At 42.9% G+C, this 20678-nt stretch overlaps 1 long non-coding RNA gene across 5 annotated transcripts in view; it reads left to right on the forward strand.

Annotated features, from left to right (window-relative positions):
* The window catches only part of LOC109551818 (uncharacterized), a 73429-nt gene that overhangs the window by 42854 nt on the left and 9897 nt on the right, over nucleotides 1-20678 (forward strand). Inside the window, exon 2 of one of the 5 annotated variants that reach the window (XR_004525945.2) lies at nucleotides 6840-6928. The exons of the other annotated variants lie outside the window; for them this stretch is intronic. This is a non-coding gene — a long non-coding RNA (uncharacterized lncRNA). The remainder of the gene's footprint in view (nucleotides 1-6839; nucleotides 6929-20678) is intronic. 5 annotated transcript variants of the gene reach the window in all.

The following is a 20678-nucleotide window of genomic DNA, read 5'->3' on the forward strand; positions in this document are numbered from 1 at the left end:
TCTGCAATATCTTGAACACACAGCTTCCTGGGTGATTTTTTTTTCTTTTAATTGAAGTATAGTTGATGTATAATATTATGTTACAGGTATATAATACAGTGGTTCACAATTTTTAAAGGTTATACTCCACTTATAGTTATTATAAAATACTTGCTGTATTCCCCATGTACAGTATATCCTTGTGGTTTATTTTATACCTAATAGCTTGTACCTCTTAATCCCCTAACCCTGTATTGCCTCTCCCTCCGTCCCTCTCCCCACTGGTAACTACTAGTTTGTTCTCTATGTCTGTGAGTCTGCTCTGTTTTTGTTATATTCACTAGTTTGTTGTATTTTTTAGATTCCATATATGTGATATCATACAGTATTTGTATTTCTCTGCCTTCTTTCATTTAGCATAATGCCCTCCAAGTCCTTCCATGTTGTTGCAAATGGCAGAATAATTCTTTTCCGTGTGTGTATACATATATATACACACACACATATACATACACACCACATCTTCTTTATCCATTCATCTGTTGACGGACACTTAGACTGCTTCCATATCTTGGCTGTTGTACATAATGCTGCTATGAAAATTGGGGTATATGTACCTTTTCAAATTAGTGTTTTTGTATTTTCTGGATACGTACCCAAGGAGTAGAATTGCTGGGTCATATGGTAGTTCTATTTTTAGTTTTTTGAGAAACTTCCATACTGTTTTCCACAGTGGCTGCACCAATTTCCATTCCCCCCAGCAGTGTACAAGGGTTCTCGTTCTCCACAGCTTCACCAACATTTGTTATTTGTGTTCTTTAGCCATTCTGACTGGTGTGAGGTGATATCTCATTGTGCTTTTGATTTGCATTTCCCTGATGATTAGTGATGTTGAACATCTTTTCATGTGCCTGTTGGCCATCTGCATTTCCTCTTTGGAAAAATGTCTATTCAGTTCTTCTGCCCATTTTTTAATCAGGTTGTTTGTTTTTTTGATGTTGTATTAGCTGTTTATTTATGTTGAATAGTAACCCCTGATTGGTCATATCACTTGAAAATATTTGAAATATAGAGAATCAAATGGTGCAGTTGGTGAGTATCATCCCGACCATTCCTGTCTTTTTCACTGCAAGCTTCTAAGTCTAGTTTAAGCTTGAGCTGGATGAGAAAAAGTTTAAATCAAATGTGAAAGTAAAACTTGGTAACGAGACTTGCCGAAATAATTTTAGAAAAACAATGGTATTTGCCAGAGATTTTGTCACCAAGGCAGGGGAAAATGGTTTACCTAACAGAGGATGTGAAAGAATTAAGGTTCCTAACAAAAAACTGAAAATAGCCAAAATGCCTAACTCTATAATAGTGGTTAGGTAGATTATGTACATTGACAGGTGGGTAGGTTACTTAGCCATTTCAAACTATGTGTTTCCCGAGAACTTTTAGTGGTGTTGTTAAAATGCTTATGATGTAAGGGGAAAAAGTTAGGATATAAAACTGCATATGAGAGTTCCCATCTCTTACCTGGATTACTGTAAAGGCCCTACTTACCACCCTTCTGCCGCTCCAGTATGTTCTTTATGTTGCAGCAGTCACCTGTCTCCAGCATAAAGCCAATGACCTTCAGGATAAAATCTCTGTTTCTTTTCATAGTTTACATATATCTGTCTGGTCTGTCTCTCCTACTTCATTTTTCTCAACTACCCATTTCATACCCTATTCTCAAATTTATACCCCCAGCCCAGACATTTCCTCCGAGCCCCAGATGTGTGTAGACAAGCAACATCCCTCTTTGGTTGTGTCACAGGCATCTCAAATTTAACATGTGCAAAATTAAACTTGGTTTTCTGGGAGGTCTCACTTTAAAATTGAACTTCTGATTCCCTCTCTTCAGTACACCAGTGTCCTGTGCCCATCTTTTCTAACTCTGTAAATGCTACCTCTATCTACCCGGTCACCAAAGCCAGAAATTCAGGAATCACCCTTGAGTCTCAGCTCCTTTCTAACTTCAGCGTGCACTTGGACCCTCATGGTCTCTCTGATCCCTCACTATGTCATGGTATTTCAGCCTCTCAACTTCCATTTCTAACTGGTTGTTCTCTGAGTATACCCCAGTTCAAATCACTAAGAGAGAGATTCCAGTTGATTCAGTTTTGTCCCTACTAGGTTTTTGGTGTCCTGAAGGAAGACTCAACCCATCTTACTGGTTCTACCATTTCATCAATTTTTTAGCATGTTTCCTCTCTCTCGGAATTGGTAAGAAAAAGGTTTTGCAAATTTTTCTAAGTCTCATCCAAAGTGAGAAGACATGGACAAGTAGAGGTAGGAAGGATGGAGCTCCAAACTAATTTCATGATTGTTGGAGGCTTATGACAACATCCGCTATTGTGCCTATACACTGAATATTTCATTGCAGTTACTCTTGTTTCATGTCTAGACTTTTTACTTGTTTCTTTTTTTCTTAATAAAACTTTTCTTGAGATATAATTCACATACCATAAAATTCACCCTTTAAAATTATACAGGCAAATCTCAGAGATATTGTGGGTTCAGTTCCAGACTGCAATAAAGTGACTATCACAATAAAGTGAGTCACATGAATTTTGTGGCTTCTCAGTGCATATAAAAGTTATGTTTACACTATACTGTCATCTGTTAAATGTGCAGCAGCATTATGTCTAAAAATGCTTAATTAAACCTTAATTAAAAATACTTTCTCGCTGAAAATGAGAAAACAATTACAATAGTAACATCCGAGATCACTTATCACAGCTCACCATAACAAATACAATAATAAGGAAAAAATTTGAAGTAGTGTGAGAATTACCCACATGTGAAGCAGAGACACGAAATGAGCAAATGCTCTTGGAAAAGTGGTGCCTCTAGACTTGCTCAATCCAGGGTTGCCACAAACCTTCAAGTTGTAAAAAAACACAGTATCTGCAAAGTGCAATAAAGCGAAGCACAATAAAATAAGGTATGCCTATACAACCAGTGGATTTGGTTTTTTGTTTGTTTTTTAGTATATTCAGAGTTACACAACCATTACCGCTACCTGATTTTAGAACACTTGGTTCCTTTTTAAACTTTTGTTTTTAGCTCTCTGCTGAACATTTCGAATCACGTCCTGTCTCCTCAAAGATAGTAAGCACAGTGATTTTATCCTCAGATTACTCCAGTATCTGGCACCCCTGTTGGTCAACTTCTAATGTTTTTTCTGCCAACTTTAGCTTTAATATTTTCCTATGTGCCTAGTTGTTTTTGTTTTTGTTTTTTTTGGGCTGTGTTGGGTCTTTGTTTCTGTGCGAGGGCTTTCTCTAGTTGCGGCGAGCGGGGGCCACTCTTCATCGCGGTGCACGGGCCTCTCACTATCGCGGCCTCTCGTTGCGGAGCACAGGCTCCAGACGCACAGGCTCAGTAGTTGTGGCTCACAGGCCTAGTTGCTCCGCGGCATGTGGGATCTTCTCAGACCAGGGCTCGAACCCATGTCCCCTGCATTGGCAGGCAGATTCTCAACCACTGCGCCACCAGGGAAGCCCCCCGCCTCATTTATTTTTTAATTGTGTGCTAGACATTTTATTTGTAAAATTGTTTGCAGAAATCGTTGAGACCTAAGATGTTGTTCCCCTTCAGAGAGGATTCACCTTTGCTTCTGCCTGGAGCTTGTGAGCACTAGCAATACTGCATCACCCGAGGCCAATTTTAGGGGTTTTGATTATTTGAAGGAGAACTACAGTACCTATGAGGCCTCTTTTTTTTTTTTTTTTTTTTTACGGTATGTGGGCCTCTCACTGTTGTGGCCTCTCCCATTGCGGAGCACAGGCTCCGGACGCGCAGGCTCAGCAGCCATGGCTCACGGGCCCAGCCGCTCCGCGGCACATGGGATCTTCCCGGACCGGGGCACGAACCTGTGTCCCCTGCATCGGCAGGCGGACTCTCAACCACTGCACCACCAGGGAAGCCCTATGAGGCCTCTTAACATCGGGTTTACTGTTATTCATGGGTGTAGCCTTTGAGGGCCCTACAGAGGCAATGGTTTCACTTGGGTCCCCTCTGTCCTGCCCTTATCAGGCTTCTAATCCTTGTGCTCTTGGCCCTGGGAGGTTGTCAAAAGCTTACCTCCACATTTCTGTTATCCACTCTGGGATCAGCAAATGCTCCCAGGGTAAAATACCAGCATCGTCCCTCTGGCTCTCCATCCTTGCTTGAATCCTAGCCTGGTAATTCTTCACTATCTTGGAGTTCTCATATGCCTTCAAGTAGATGTGTTTGTTACCAACCAGGGTCCTTGGCCTTCCTTAATCAATAGAAATTGGTAAGAGACCAGACAAGAAATTTAGGCCAGGCTTTATTGGGGCCCCTGCTGCAGCAGAGGGAGAGCGAAAACAAATAACAAGTTCCCTTGCTCTCTCGCTGGCTTGCTGAGCGGGGGCCGAGCTGGTTCCTTATATGGGGTGAAGGTAGGGGTGTGTCCAAGGGTCGGGCCCAAACTGTGGTTTGCCCACCCCTTAGGTGGTATTGTGTGGAGGGGGTGTGCACAGTACCCTTCTTTTGCTCCTGTCTCCCTGCTTTTGCTCCCGGCTCTTCAGAAGTGGCAGTTGGGTTTTTTTGGTCTCTTTGTATCTTGTTGTCCATAATTTGCCCCAACTGCGTGGGCATGCATGCAGTTATTTTTAGTTCCTTATAGTTTCTTTGTATTTTGTTGCTTGAGGAGTCGTTTGTCCAGGTGCAAGCATTGCAGCACTGTAGCAAAGGGTCCCAGGTCCCTTGTCTCATCCCCTGTCTCTTCCCTGCTAAGGGATTCTACACCCCTTATTCTTAAGGGGTAAGGGGCCAAAGGTCTGTTCTTCTGAAACTTCTTCTTGCTGGACAGGGGCTGTAGGCCCTAGCCTACCCTAGAGGTACAGTTGCTGACTGTTCCAAGGACCTGTAGGGAACTGGGCCATCCTCCGCTGGAATGGGCTGAATTCCTTGAGCCATTGTGAGTCTTACTTGAAACTATTGGAGCCTAGAAGACACAAACTTAACCAAAAAGTTAAATAAACAAGGGCCAAAAAGGGGAAGGACAAAAGTAGCCATTAAAGGGCCTAGAAAGGGAAGGAACTAGCTTAACTTCCGGAGGACTTCTTTAACTGCTGACCAGACAGTGGAGGAGATATCACCCCTACCAAAATTATGAAGCCACTCTGCCTGGTCGTGTATTCCCAGGTGTGGTAGGAAGTATTAGTTATCACACAAAGTATCTGTCGATGGTGCCTGTCTTTTGAATGAGTATCTCAGATTTTCCACTGGCTCACAGGTGTATTGTTCTTTTGCGACCTGCGGGGTTTCTGGATGTAAAAGCTTTGGTCTGGACAAATGTACCCAACTAGCTGTCCCTTGCAGGTTGACAGCAGTGGGGGTGGTTAAAGTTACTTTATAGGGGCCCTTCCATTTTGGCAATAGTTGGCCTTTGGGGGACCCCTCTTTCCAGGCTTTAAGAAGAACTTGGTCCCCGGGGTTTATTTGTGAAGGAATTGCTCCTTCCTCTATATTTTTAGCGGGAGCTGGCAGTGCCCTGTAGGCATAGTCCTGGATTGCCTTCTGAACTTGTCCTAGATTAATAATGACTCTCAGGGCCTGGTTCACTTCCTCATCCAGTAGAATGTCAGTAGTTAGAAAAGGCCTCCCATAGGTCACTTCAGATGGGCTAAGACTCAGACCACTCCTGGGGGCTACACGGACCCCGAGGAGTACAATAGGAAGAAGTTGGTCCAGGGTTCATGAGTTTCTTGGTAGAGCTTTGCTAAGGTTTTCTTTAAAGGATGGTTCATTTTCTCTACCTTCCCTGAAGACTGTGGGTGCTAAGAGCTGTGTAGCTTGTAGTCTATCCCTGGGGCAGTTGTGAGCCCCTGTGTGATTTTGGCTATAAAAGAGGACCCATTTTCGTGTTAGAGGGACTTTGGAAGTCCAAACCAAGGAATTCCTTTTAATTGGGACTTACACACTTCCATAGCCTTTTCAGATTGCGTGGGGAAGGCTTCAGCCCATCCTGTGAAAGTATCAACAAACAGCAAAAGATATTTATATCCTGATCACGGGGGCATTTGGGTGAAATCTGCCAGTCTTCCCTCTGTGTTGAATTGGCCTGAGTAACGAAGGGGGAATTGGATGGGCCTGTGGGTTATTCCAGGCACATAAACCACAGGCAAGCGTTACTTATTTTACTGTTCCTTTAAGCCCCGTCCCTGAAAAAGTCTTTTGCATCAAGTTCCACAGTGCATCCCTCCCATAGTAGGTGGCATCATGTAAACTCTTAGTGAGTTTCCATGGTTGGGCCTCAGGGATTAGAACCTTATCCTCCTTTTTATACCAGCCTGTGCTTCCTTTCTCATAGCCCCATTTCTCAGCATTTTCTTGTTCCTATGGGGAATACTGGGGGAGGCTAGGGAGTTCACGGGGGCCAATCACTAGGGCCATGACTTGTTCAGGTTCCTACAGTCGAGCTGCCTGTTTTGCAGTTTGATCAGCTTTGCTGTTCCCTTGGCTCACAAAGGATCCATCCCTCTGATGGCCCCTACAGTGGGTTACTGCTACCTGGGTCGGGAGCTGCACTTGCTTCTAAAAGATCCAAGATCAAATCTTTATGTTTTATGGGGGAATTTCTAGCGATTAACATTCCTCTTGCTTTCCAAATGGCAGCATGAGCATGTAGCATGTGGAACCCATATTTAGAGTCAGTAAAAATATTTGATTTCTTATCCTTCCCTAATTGCAAAGCTCTCATTAATGCAGTTAGTTCAGCTTTCTGGGCTGATGTCTGGGGTGGCAGTGCCTTGGCTTCTCTGACTTCATCTAGACTAACTATGGCATACCCCACCTTCCAGGTTCCCATTTCTAGAAAACTGCTCCTATCAGTAAACCGTTCGACCTCAGAGCTGTCAGGAGGTTCATCGAGAAGATCAGGCCTGCTGGAGTAAGTTTGTTCTCTGGTCTCTATACACTGATGCAGTAGGTCTCCACTCCCGACCTCTGAACGCACAGTTGCTGGGTTCAGGGTTTGGCAATGTCTGGGGTGTCCGTTAGGAGGGCCTGACATCTTGTTAACCTTCCTCCAGTAAACCAATGATGTCCTTTGACTTCCAGCACAGATGGTACCTGATGAGGGGTTAATACATCTAAGTGTTGTCCCAGGGTGAGCTTGGAAGCCTCATTAACCAACAAGGTTGTGGCTGCTACTGCCTGCAGGCAGCTTGGCCATCCCAGGGCCACTGAGTCCAGTTGTTCTGAAAAGTAAACCACTGGTCTCTCTCTGATCTGGTCCCAGCTTTTGGGTCACGAGTCCTAGTGCTATCCCTGACCTCTCGTGAATGTATAGGGTAAAGGGCTTGTCCAAACTTGGAAGTCCCAGTACTGGTGCTCTGCTCAACTCAGTCTTTTTTTTTTTTAATGTTGGCTGCACCAGCTCTTTGTTGCAGCTTGTGGGATCTAGTTCACCGACCAGGGCTCAAACTCGGGCCTCCTGCATTGGGAGAGCAGAGTCTTACCCACTGGACCACCAGGGAAGTCCCTCAACTCAGTCTTTAGAGTCTCAAAGCCCCACTGGTGGTCCCTATTTCATTGAAGGTTTTCCCTTTCTTCTCCCTTTAGAACCTCATATAGGGGTTTTGCTGTAAGGCCATAATTTGGAATCCAGATACCACAGAACCCAGCCATCCCGAGAAAGCCTTGGAGTTGCCTCTTTGTGGTTGGGGATGGTTATATACTAATTGCTGTTTTTCGATCTATGGCCAGGGGTCGTGCCCCTGGGGTCAAAACAAATCCTAAATATTGAACCCTTGTTGTGAGATCTGAGCCTTGGTTGGAGAGACTTTATATCCCCTTTTTGCCAGAAAATTTACGACCCTAACGGTATTTTGATCTGAATCTTATTTGGTCTCACTACTTATCAATAGATCATCAACATATTGTAGCAGAGTTCCCTTCTCAAGGCTCAGTTCCCTCAGTTCCGAAGCTAACACATTTCCAAAAAGATGGGGCCGTCCCGAAAACCCCGCGGAAGCACTGTCCAGGTGTATTGGGTAGCCTCCAGGGGGTCAGGGTCCCTCCAAAGGCAGAAAGGTATTGCGTTTGGATGTAGGGGAATACAGAAAAATGCATTTTTGAGGCCCGAAAAGAGAAATACTGAGTGCTCCCTGACACTTGGGTGAGGAGGGTGTCAGAGTTTGTTTGCCACCAGTGGGTGAATAGGGATGACTGCCTCATTCACTGCTCGTTAAGTCTCGCACAGACCGATACTCCCCCGTTAGGCTTCTGCACGGGGAGGATCGGGGGTATTGCAAGGGGATTGGCAGGACCTAATGGGTCCGTGTTTTAGGAATTTGGTGAGCAGTGGTTGGATTCCCCTCAGGGCCTCAGGCTTTAAAGGATATTGTCTTTTCCAGGAGTATTTTTCCCCAGGCCTTAACCTTATTTTTATTGGGGGAACACATTTTGCTCTTCCTGGCACCGAGGTATCCCAGACTGCAGGATCTATTTGTTCTCTAATTTCTTGGGGGATGTCTTGGGGGGATATTTTGATGACCAGCAAGTGGGTCATCTGGGGCTACTAATAGATGCATTCTCTGTTTGAATTCTCTACCTCCTTGGACTTCACCCTCTCCTAAGCTGTCCTACTAGCTCCTAACTTATTTAGCAGATCTCTCCTGAGGAGGGGGACAGGGCATTCTGGCATATACAGAAAGGAGTGAGTAATAATAATGGACCCAACTCTGCAGACAAGGGGAGACGTAAATCGCCTTACCTTTGGCTGTCCATCAACTCTTGTCACCGTAGTCATGGTTGGAGAGGCCAGCCGGCCAAGTCAGAAAAGAGCGGGAAATTCAGTTCCCCTACCTGCCACATCGAGGGTGACCCAAGGCTTCACTGGAGTGACGAGGATGGACTGAGTGGGATCTGGAGCCGGGCAGGCGCTTGGACCCCGTCAGTCCATGTGTGGGAATCTCTCATCCGAGACATTCCTGGGGAACGGGGGCCGGTCGGGGTTGCCCCTCCAGTGTCCCACAGGAGGGCGCTCAGGACATTCCCCCTTCCAGTGCCCCTCCTTCCAACAAAAGGCACACTGGTTTGGGCTTCATTTTTTTTTTTTTTAATTCTTTATTGGAGTATAATTGCTTTACAATGGTGTGTTAGTTTCTGCTTTATAACAAAGTGAATCAGTTATACGTATGTTCCCATATCTCCTCCCTCTTGCGTCTCCCTCCCTCCCACCCTCCCTATCCCACCCCTCTAGGTGGTCACAAAGCACAGAGCTGATCTCCCTGTGCTATGCTGCGGCTTCCCACTAGCTGTCGATCTTACATTTGGTAGTGTATATGTCCATGTATATGGAATTTAAGGAAAAAAAAAAATGGTTTGGGCTTCTTGGCAGTCTGTCTAGCCTTCTCGGCCCTCCGGGATCCCCTGGAGGTGGTGGGTGAATCAGAGCAGCCGAAAGCTGCGTTTTCTTTATTAGCCTCTTATCCTTCTTGGCTTCCTCCGTTAAGTCTCGGTTATCTTAGACCTTGAAGGCCTCCTCCACCAAGTTTGACAATGGGGTTTGGGGCCCAGCCTCAAGCTTTTGTAATTTTCTCCTGATATCAAGAGTAGCCTGGGTGATAAAATGCATGGCCAGCAGTGTCCTTCCTTTTGTGGGCTCAGGGTCTGTATCGGTGTACTTCCTGAATGCCTCTGTCACCCGGCTCAGGAAGACGGCTGGGTTTTCATCTTTCTCTTGTGTGACCTCTCAGACCTTATCAAAATTTACAGCCTTCACCATACACCTTTTCATTCCTTCTGACTGACAAGTAATTTAATGTCTCATCCTAGCCTGGCCTACACGATCTTCATAGTGTGGGTCATGTTCTGGGACTGCATCCCCACCCACCTGATAAATGTGGTGGGGTAGATTGGTGGCCAGTAGGCCATCTGCATGTTCCCTGGCCTTTTTTAGTATACCCTTCTTTTCATCCAGGGTGCAGCAGTGGGCCAGAATAACCATGATGTGCTGACAAGTAAGAGAGGATGTTCCTATAAGTTTCCCTATGCTGGCATGTATTCCTTGAGATGGAGCATCTGTAAAGCCTACGATGTGGGCTACTTGAAGTGGCCAATATGTAATCCGTAACGGTGTCTGGGCTGCCAAGGCCTGGAGTGATGGGGGTCCTAGAGGTGCAAAAAGGAACTCCGGGAGGAATTGGAGTTGGGCACAATGGAAAATCCACAGGAGTCAGGACCTGAGGGCCTAGAGGTGGGAGTATACCTCCAGGGGACTTTTTTTCCTTTTTTTTTGGACAGAGAGTAAGGTGAGAGTCTAGGCAGCAGGAGAACCCAAAACCCTTTCCTCTGTCTGTTTGGTGGCTACAGGAAAATTGGGGAGAGCCTGATGATTCCATCTGACACAGGCAACAGTGAGTTTGGACAGTGTTTCCCATGTAATTTAACATATCAAATGAACCCAATTAGTTTAGGATTTCTCTTTGGGATGCTCCAGGGGTCCCTTGAAGCACCCCAAAGTTAGCTGGAGGTCAAAAGAATTTCAATTAGAATTTGATATTTGGGAAGCCTGTCAAAAATTTTAAAAAGTTTTAAAACACCTGGTCAGACAGAATCATAGGTTGCTGTGAAACAGTACTTATTTCTTGAGCTAAGGTGGAAAATGATTTCAAAAATAAATACAGATCACGTAAAGGCACAGAAACTCACACAATCTGTTATCAAAAGCAGCATTCCAGGAAAACTTTGTTCTCTTATGAGAGAGAGACACCAAATCCAGACTTGCATCAGCCTACGCTTAATAAAATCCATTTACCTAATTAAATTTAATCCAACCTTAGAAAGTCCTGACCACATACAAGATTCTTTTTCAATTGTTCCTTTTCCACAAATCTACTGCAAATTTCTGTAGCCATATTTTGTCCCTTATTCTTTTCCCATTCAGAAATAACCAGATCTAGGACAAAATCACCTTTTTCCTTTTAACAATATATTTTCGTTCCTCATACCTTCTTTTCTGAAAACACACATCCTACTCTCCTTAAACAACCATGAACTGTCTTTTACAGTAGCATTCCTTGATTGGAATATCCCATAACCTCTAGAAACTTGTATCTTCCCAAAGCACAATTGCTTTCCTTAATGTGGTGCAAGACATGTGTCTAATAAACCCAAACATTTTTACTTTCCCTCTCACAAGAAGACAGCACTAGGTAAATTTAGACCTGTTTAGCAATTAATGTTCCAATATTTCATCTTATTTGAAATGGCTTGGATACTCAGTGGATTCCTATCATTCAACTTAGTTTAGTTTCAAGTTACCAAAATTTGGAGGGACTATTTAGATGGACATTTCCAAAACATAATTATTCCTATAGAGTTTACCAAAAAGCTCTTATCCCAGTTATATTTACTTAAAAGTTTAACTATATCAGGTTATTCTACTTGTTGACAGATTTTATAACAGAAACAATATGCACTTATTGACTTCCAGTAACCTTAGCTACAATAAAAGTATTGATATTATACTTAATGTTAATGGCTCTAAAGATAGGTCTGTATTAATTAAACCCACAGACTTAAGCTAGACAAGTTAATTTTTACATAAAGACAGAACCAGAGATCTCATAGTTTTCCCATTTGAATGTATTTTTTAAATTTTTTTTAACATCTTTATTGGGGTATAATTGCTTTACAATGGTGTGTTAGTTTCTGCTTTATAACAAAGTGAATCAGTTATACATATACATATGCTCCCATATCTCTTCCCTCTTGCGTCTTCCTCCCTCCCACCCTCCCTATCCCACCCCTCCAGGCGGTCACAAAGCACTGAGCTGATATCCCTGCGCTATGCGGCTGCTTACCACTAGCTATCTACCTTACGTTTGGTAGTGTATATATGTCCATGCCTCTCTCTCACTTTGTCACAGCTCACCCTTCCCCCTCCCCATATCCTCAGGTCCGTTCTCCAGTAGGTCTGTGTCTTTATTCCTGTCTTACCCCTAGGTTCTTCATGACATTTTTTTTCTTAAATTCCATATACATGTGTTACATACGGCATTTGTCTTTCTCTTTCTGACTTACTTCACTCTGTATGACAGACTCTAGGTCTATCCACCTCATTGCAAACAGCTCGATTTCATTTCTCTTTATGGCTGAGTAATATTCCATTGTATATATGTGCCACATCTTCCTTATCCATTCGTCCGATGATGGGCACTTAGGTTGTTTCCATCTCCGGGCTATTGTAAATAGAGCAGCAATGAACATTTTGGTACATGACTCTTTTTGAATTATGGTTTTCTCAGGGTATATGCACAGTAGTGGGATTGCTGGGTCACATGGTAGTTCTATTTGTAGTTTTTTAAAGAACCTCCATACTGTTCTCCATAGTGTCTGTACCAATTCACATTCCCACCAGCAGTGCAGGAGTGTTCCCTTTTCTCCACACCCTCTCCAGCATTTATTGTTTCTAGATTTTTTTGATGATGGCCATTCTGACAGGTGTGAGATGATATCTCATTGTAGTTTTGATTTGCATTTCTCTAATGATTAATGATGTTGAGCATTCTTTCATTTGTTTGCTGGCAGTCTGTATATCTTCTTTGAAGAAATGTCTATTTAGGTCTTTTGCCCATTTTTGGATTGGGTTGTTTTTTTGTTATTGAGCTCCATGAGCTGCTTGTAAATTTTGGAAATTAATCCTTTGTCAGTTGCTTCATTTGCAAATATTTTCTCCCATTCTGAGGGTTGTCTTTTGGTCTTGTTTATGGTTTCCTTTGCTGTGCAAGAGCTTTGAAGTTTCATTAGGTCCCATTTGTTTATTTTTGTTTTTATTTCCATTTCTCTAGGAGGTGGGTCAAAAAGGATCTTGCTGTGATTTATGTCATAGAGCGTTCTGCCTATGCTTTCCTCTAAGACTTTGATAGTTTCTGACCTTACATTTAGGTCTTTAATCCATTTTGAGCTTATTTTTGTGTGTGGTGTTAGGGAGTGATCTAATCTCATGCTTTTACGTGTACCTGTCCAGTTTTCCCAGCACCACTTATTGAAGAGGCTGTCCTTTCTCCACGGTACATTCCTGCCTCCTTTATCAAAGATAAGGTGTCCGTATGTGCGTGGGTTTATCTCTGGGCTTTCTATCCTGTTCCATTGATCTGTCTTTCTGTTTTTGTGCCAGTACCATACTGTCTTGATTACTGTAGCTTTGTAGTATAGTCTGAAGTCAGGGAGCCTGATTCCTCCAACTCCGTTTTTTATTCTCAAGATTGCTTTGGCTATTCGGGGTCTTTTGTGTTTCCATACAAATTGTGAAATGTTTTGTTCTGTGAAAAATGCCAGTGGTAGTTTGATAGGGATTGCATTGAATCTGTAGATTGCTTTGGGTAGTAGAGTCATTTTTACAATGTTGATTCTTCCAATCCAAGAACATGGTATATCTCTCCATCTATTTGTATCATCTTTAATTTCTTTCATCAGTGTCTTATAATTTTCTGCATACAGGTCTTTTGTCTCCTTAGGTAGGTTTATTCCTAGATATTTTATTCTTTTTGTTGCAGTGGTAAATGGGAGTGTTTTCTTGATTTCACTTTCAGATTTTTCATCATTAGTGTATAGGAAAGCCAGAGATTTCTGTGCATTAATTTTGTATCCTGCAACTTTACCAAATTCATTGATTAGCTCTAGTAGTTTTCTGGTAGCATCTTTAGGATTCTCTATGTATCGTATCATGTCATCTGCAAACAGTGACAGCTTTACTTCTTCTTTTCCGATTTGGATTCCTTTTATTTCCTTCTCTTCTCTGATTGCTGTGGCTAAAACTTCCAAAACTATGTTGAATAAGAGTGGTGAGAGCAGGCAACCTTGTCTTGTTCCTGATCTTAGTGGAAATGCTTTCAGTTTTTCACCATTGAGGATGATGTTGGCTGTGGGTTTGTCATATATGGCCTTTATTATGTTGAGGAAAGTTCCCTCTATGCCTACTTTCTGCAGGGTTTTTATCATAAATGGGTGTTGAATTTTGTCGAAAGCTTTCTCTGCATATATTGAGATAATCATATGGTTTGTCCCCTTCAATTTGTTAATATGGTTTATCACATTGATTGATTTGGGTGTATTGAAGAATCCTTGCCTTCCTGGAATAAACCCCACTTGATCATGGTGTATGATCCTTTTAATGTGCTGTTGGATTCTGTTTGCTAGTATTTTGTTGAGGATTTTTGCATCTATGTTCATCAGTGATACTGGCCTGTAGTTTTCTTTCTTTGTGACATCCTTGTCTGGTTTTGGTATCAGGGTGATGGTGGCCTCGTAGAATGAGTTTGGGAGTGTTCCTCCCTCTGCTATATTTTGGAAGAGTTTGTGAAGGATAGGTGTTAGCTCTTCTCTAAATGTTTGATAGAATTTGCCTGTGAAGCCATCTGGTCCTGGGCTTTTGTTTGTTGGGAGATTTTTAATCACAGTTTCAATTTCAGTGTTTGTGATTGGTCCGTTCATATTTTCTATTTCTTCCTGATTCAGTCTTGGCAGGTTGTGCATTTCTAAGAATTTGTCCATTTCTTCCAGGTTGTCCATTTTATTGGCATAGAGTTGCTTGTAGTAATCTCTCATGAGCTTTTTTATTTCTGCAGTGTCAGTTGTTACTTCTCCTTTTTCATTTCTAATTCTGTTGATTTGAGTCTTCTCCCTTTTTTTCTTGATGAGTCTGGCTAATGGTTTATCAATTTTGTTTATCTTCTCAAAGAACCAGCTATTAGTTTTATTGATCTTTGCTATCGTTTCCTTCATTTCTTTTTCATTTATTTCTGATATGATTTTTATGATTTCTTTCCTTCTGCTAACTTTGGGGTTTCTTTGTTCTTCTTTCTCTAATTGCTTTAGGTGCAAGGTTAGGTTGTTTATTCGAGATGTTTCCTGTTTCTTAAGGTGGGCTTGTATTGCTATAAAGTTCCCCCTTAGAACTGCTTTTGCTGCATCCCATAGGTTTTGGGTCGTCGTGTCTCCATTGTCATTTGTTTCTAGGTATTTTTTGATTTCCTCTTTGATTTCTTCAGTGATCACTTCGTTATTAAGTAGTGTATTGTTTAGCCTCCATGTGTTTGTATTTTTTACAGATCTTTTCCTATAATTGATACCTAGTCTCATAGTGTTGTGGTCGGAAAAGATACTTGATACAATTTCCATTTTCTTAAATTTATCAAGGCCTGATTTGTGACCCAAGATATGATCTATCCTGGAGAATGTTCCATGACCACTTGAGAAAAATGTGTATTCTGTTGTTTTTGGATGGAGCGTCCTATAAATATCAGTTAAGTCCGTCTTGTTTAATGTATCATTTAAAGCTTGTGTTTCCTTATTTATTTTCATTTTGGATGATCTGTCCATTGGTGAAAGTGGGGTGTTAAAGTCCCCTACTATGAATGTGTTACTGTCGATTTCCCCTTTTATGGCTGTTAGTATTTGCATTATGTATTGAGGTGCTCCCATGTTGGGTGCATAAATATTTACAGTCGTTATATCTTCTTCTTGGATCGATCCGTTGATCATTATGTAGTGTCATTCTTTGTCTCTTGTAATAGTCTTTATTTTAAAGTCTATTTTGTCTGATGAGAATTGCTACTCCAGCTTTCTTTTGGTTTCCATTTGCATGGAATATCTTTTTCCATCCCCTTACTTTCAGTCTGTATGTGTCTCTAGGTCTGAAGTGGGTCTCTTGTAGACAGCATATATATGGGTCTTGTTTTTGTATCCATTCAGCCAATCTGTGTCTTTTGGTGGGAGCATTTAGTCCATTTACATTTAAGGTTATTATCGATATGTATGTTCCTATTCCCATTTTCTAAATTGTTTTGGGTTTGTTATTGTAGGTCTTTTCCTTCTCTTGTGTTTCTTGCCTAGAGAAGTTCCTTTAGCATTTGTTGTAAAGCTGGTTTGGTGGTGCTGAACACTCTCAGCTTTTGCTTCTCTGTAAAGCTTTTAATTTCTCCATCAAATCTGAATGAGATCCTTGCTGGGTAGAGTAATCTTGGTTGCAGGTTTTTCTCCTTCATCACTTTTAATATGTCCTGCCACACCCTTCTGGCTTGCAGAGTTTCTGATGAAAGATCAGCTGTTCACCTTATGGGGATTCCCTTGTGTGTTATTTTTCCCTTGCTGCTTTTAATATGCTTTCTTTGTATTTAATTTTTGACAGTTTGATTAACATGTGTCTTGGCGTATTTCTCCTTGGATTTATCCTGTATGGGACTTTCTGTGCTTCCTGGACTTGATTAACTATTTCCTTTCCCATATTAGGGAATTTTTCAACTATAATCTCTTCAAATATTTTCTCAGTCCCTTTCTTTTTCTCTTCTTCTTCTGGAACCCCTATAATTCGAATGTTGGTGCATTTAATGTTGTCCCAGAGGTCTCTGAGACTGTCCTCAGTTCTTTTCATTCTTTTTGCTTTATTCTGCTCTGCAGTAGTTATTTCCACTATTTTATCTTCCAGGTCACTTATCCGTTTTTCTGCCTCAGTTATTCTGCTATTGGTCCCATCTAGAGTATTTTTCATTTCATTTATTGTGTTGTTCATCGTTGTTTGTTTCATCTTTAGTTCTTCTAGGTCCTTGTTAATGTTTCTTGCATTTTGTCTATTCTATTTCCAAGATTTTGGATCATCTTTACTATCATTATTCTGAATTTGTTTTCAGGTAGACTGCCTATTTCCTCTTCATTTGTTAGGTCTGGTGGGTTTTTATCTTGCTCCTTCATCCGCTGTGTGTTTTTCTGTCTTCTCATTTTGCTTATCTTACTGTGTTTGGGATCTCCTTTTTGCAGGCTGCAGGTTCGTAGTTCCCGTTGTTTTTGGTGTCTGTCCCCAGTGGCTAAGGTTGGTTCAGTGGGTTGTGTAGGCTTCCTGGTGGAGGGGACTAGCGCCTGTGTTCTGGTGGATGAGGCTGGATCTTGTCTCTCTGGTAGGCAGGTCCACGTCTGGTGGTGTGTTTTGGGGTGTCTGTGGACTTATTATGATTTTAAAGGGAGCCTCTCTGCTAATGGGTGGGGTTGTGTTCCTTTTTTGCTAGTTGTTTGGCATAGGGTGTCCAGCACTGTAGCTTGCTGGTCCTTGAGTGAAGCTCAGTGTTGGTGTTCAGATGGAGATCTCTGGGAGTTTTTCGCCATTTGATATTATGTGGAGCTGGGGGGTCTCTTGTGGACCAGTGTCCTGAAGTTGGCTCTCCCACCTCAGATGCACAGCACTGACTCCTGGCTGCAGCACTAGGAGCCTTTCATACACAGGGCTTAGAATAAAAGAGAGAAGTGGTAGAGAGAAAGAATTAGTAGAAGTAGGAAGGAAGGAAGGAAGGAAGAAAGGAAGGAAGGAAGGAAGAAAGAAAGAAAGGAGGGAAGGAAGGAAGGAAGAAAGAAAGAAGAAAAGAGGAAACAAGGAAAGAAGGAAAGAAAGGAGGGAGGGAGGGACAGTGGGAGGAAGGAAGGAAGGAAAAAAGAAAGAAAGAAGATAAAGTAAAATATAATAAAGTTATTAAATTAAAAAATAATTATTAAGAAACAAAAATTTAAAAAAAAAAACAAAAAAACGGACCAACAGAACCTTAGGACAAATGGTGGAAGCAAAGCTATACAGACAAAATCTCGCACAGAAGCATACACATACACACTCACAAAAAGAGAAAAAGGGGAAAAAATCATAAATCTTGCTCTCAAAGTCCACCTCCTCAATTTGGGATGATTCGTTGTCTAAAGGAGGGAGGGAGGGAGGGAAGGAAGGAAGGAAGGAAGGAAGGGTAAAATAAAATAAAGTTATTAAAATTAATTATTAAGAAAAATACAAAAAATAAACGGATGGATAGAACCCTAGGACAAATGGTGGAAGCAAAGCTATACAGACAAAATCTCACACAGAAGCATACACATACACACTCACAAAAAGAGGAAAAGGGGAAAAAATCATAAATCTTGCTCCCAAAGTCCACCTCCTCAATTTGGGATGATTCGTTGTCTATTCACGTATTCCAGAGATGCAGGGTACATCAAGTTGATTGTGGAGATTTGATCCGCTGCTCCTGAGGCTGCTGGGAGAGATTTCCCTTTCTCTTCTTTGTTCTCACAGCTCCCAGGGTTCAGCTTTGGATTTGGCCCCGCCTCTGCGTGTAGGTCGCTGGAGGGCGTCTGTTTTTCGCTCGGACAGGACGGGGTTAAAGGAGCCGCTGATTCGGGGGCTCTGGCTCACTCAGGCCAGGGGGCCGGAGGGGCACAGAGTGCGGGGCGGACCTGCGGCGGCAAAGGCCAGCGTGACGTTGCACCAGCCTGAGGCGCGCCGTGCGCCCTCCCAGGGGAGTTGTCCCTGGATCCCAGGAACCTGGCAGTGGCGGGCTGCACAGGCTCCCCGGAAGGAAGGTGTGGATAGTGACCTGTGCTGGCACGCAGGCTTCTTGGTGGCGGCAGCAGCAGCCTTAGCGTCTCCCGCCCGTCTCTGGGGTCCGCGCTGTTAGCCGCGGCTCGCGCCTGTCTCTGGAGCTCCTTTAAGCAGCGCTCTTAATTCCCTCTCCTCGAGCACCAGGAAACAAAGAGGGACGGAAAAGTCTCTTGCCTCTTCGGCAGGTCCAGACTTTTCCCCGTGCTCCCTCCCGGCTATATCCGCGGTGCACTAACCCCTTCAGGCTGTGTTCAGGCCGCCAACCCCAGTCCTCTCCCTGTGCTCAACCAAAGCCCGAGCCTCAGCTCCCAGCCCCGCCCACCCCAGCAGGTGAGCATACAAGCCTCTCGGCCTGGTGAGTAGCGGTCGGCACCGATCCTCTGTGCGGGAATCTCCCCGCTTTGCCCTCCGCACGCCTGTTGCTGCACTCTCCTCCGCGGCTCCGAAGCTCCCCCCCTCCGCCACCCGCAGTCTCTGCCCGCGAAGTGGCTTCCTAGTGTGTGGAAACCTTTCCTCCTTCACAGCTTCCTCCCACTGGTGCAGGTCCCGTCCCTATTCTTTTGTCTCTGTTTTTTCTTTTTCCCTACCCAGGTACGTGGGGAGTTTCTTGCCTTTTGGGAGGTCTGAGGTCTTCTGCCAGCATTCAGTAGGTGTTCTGTAGGAGTTGTTCCACATGTAGATGTATTTCTGATGTATCTGTGGGGAGGAAGGTGATCTCCGTGTCTTACTCTTCCACCATCTTCCCCTCGTCCCATTTTTTAAATTTTTTAAAAATTTGTATTGGAGTATAGTTGATTCACAATGCTGTGTTAGTTTCAGGTGTACAACAAAGTGAATCAGTTATACATATATTGGGAAAAGTATACATATATTACGGGAAAACCCAACATTTTGGCCAACCCAATATAAATATATCCATTCTTTTTCAGATTCTTTTCCCATATAGGTTATTACAGCATATTGAGTAGAGTTCCCTGTGCTATACAGTAGATCCTGTTGTTTATCTATTTTATATATAGTATTGTGTATATGTTACTCCCAATCTCCTAATTTATCACTTCACTTCAGGTTTCCCCTTTGGTAACCATAAATTTGATTTCTAGATCTGTGAGTCTGTTTCTGTTTTGTAAGTAAGTTCATTTGTATCATTTTTTTTTTGTGGATTCCACATATAAGTGGTATCATGTGATATTTGTCTTTCTCTGACTTACTTCACTCAGTATGATAATCTCTAGGTCCATCCATGTTGCTGCAAATGGCATTATTTCATTCTTTTTTATGGCTGAGTAATATTCTGTTGTGTATATATGTACCACATCTTCTTCATCCATTCCTCTGTCGATGGACATTTAGGTTGCTTCCATGTCTTGGCTGTTGTAAATAGTGGTGCATTGGGGTGCATGTATCTTTTTGAATTACAGTTTTCTCTGGATATATGCCCATGAGTGGGCTTGCTGGATCATATGGTAGTTCTATATTTAGTTTTTTAAGGAACCTCCATACTGTTCTCCATAATGGTTGTACCAATTTACATTCCCACCCCACTTGAATTTAAAAGACCTCTTTTTTTTTTCTCTTCTCAATTTGGGGGGCTACAGATAGATCAGGTAGTTCCTGAGAGCCCAGGCAGAATAGTTACATTGCAGAAGCAGAGGAGAGAAATGCAAACTCCTTGAGTTCAGATAGAATAGTTACATTGCAAAGGCAGAGGAGAAAGATGCAAGCTCCTCTCCCCGCCCCACCCCCACTGCCTGTTTTTCTTTAAAATCCCAGTAAGTAGCCCAAGGCTGGAGTCTTGGGTGATGTGGGCTGTGTTTGTATTTCAAGGCTTAAGTGCTCCACTGTGCCCACAATGTCGGCGGAGACTTGCAGGAGCTATTGGACAGACAAAACTACATAAAACAAAGATACCAATGACAAAAACTTAAAGACACGAACAAGAAGTTTTCAGGATAAAGGGGACCGGAGTGCAGGTATAAGGATCAAGGGAGAGATAAAGGGAGGAGGGACAGAAAAGACTGAAAAAGAGAGAGACAGCAGGAAAATAAAGGTGAGAATATCAGGACAATAGGACTTCCAGCCACTACACAGTATGAGGTTTGAGCCTCTATCACTCATAAATCTCCCTGCAGAGAGAGCCCGCTGGACCAGGATTTGCACGGTGTGAGACGAGCCTCTCCCGCCTCTGCTTGTCACCTGTCAAGGTGAGCCATTGCCGGCCAGAGGGAGCATGGTCTCACAAGCTGAGAGGAGTGATGCTGTAGCTGCCTGACGTCCA

This window comes from Tursiops truncatus, chromosome 3 (genome assembly GCF_011762595.2).
Source record: "Tursiops truncatus isolate mTurTru1 chromosome 3, mTurTru1.mat.Y, whole genome shotgun sequence".
In the NCBI taxonomy this organism is placed as follows: Eukaryota; Metazoa; Chordata; class Mammalia; order Artiodactyla; family Delphinidae; genus Tursiops; species Tursiops truncatus.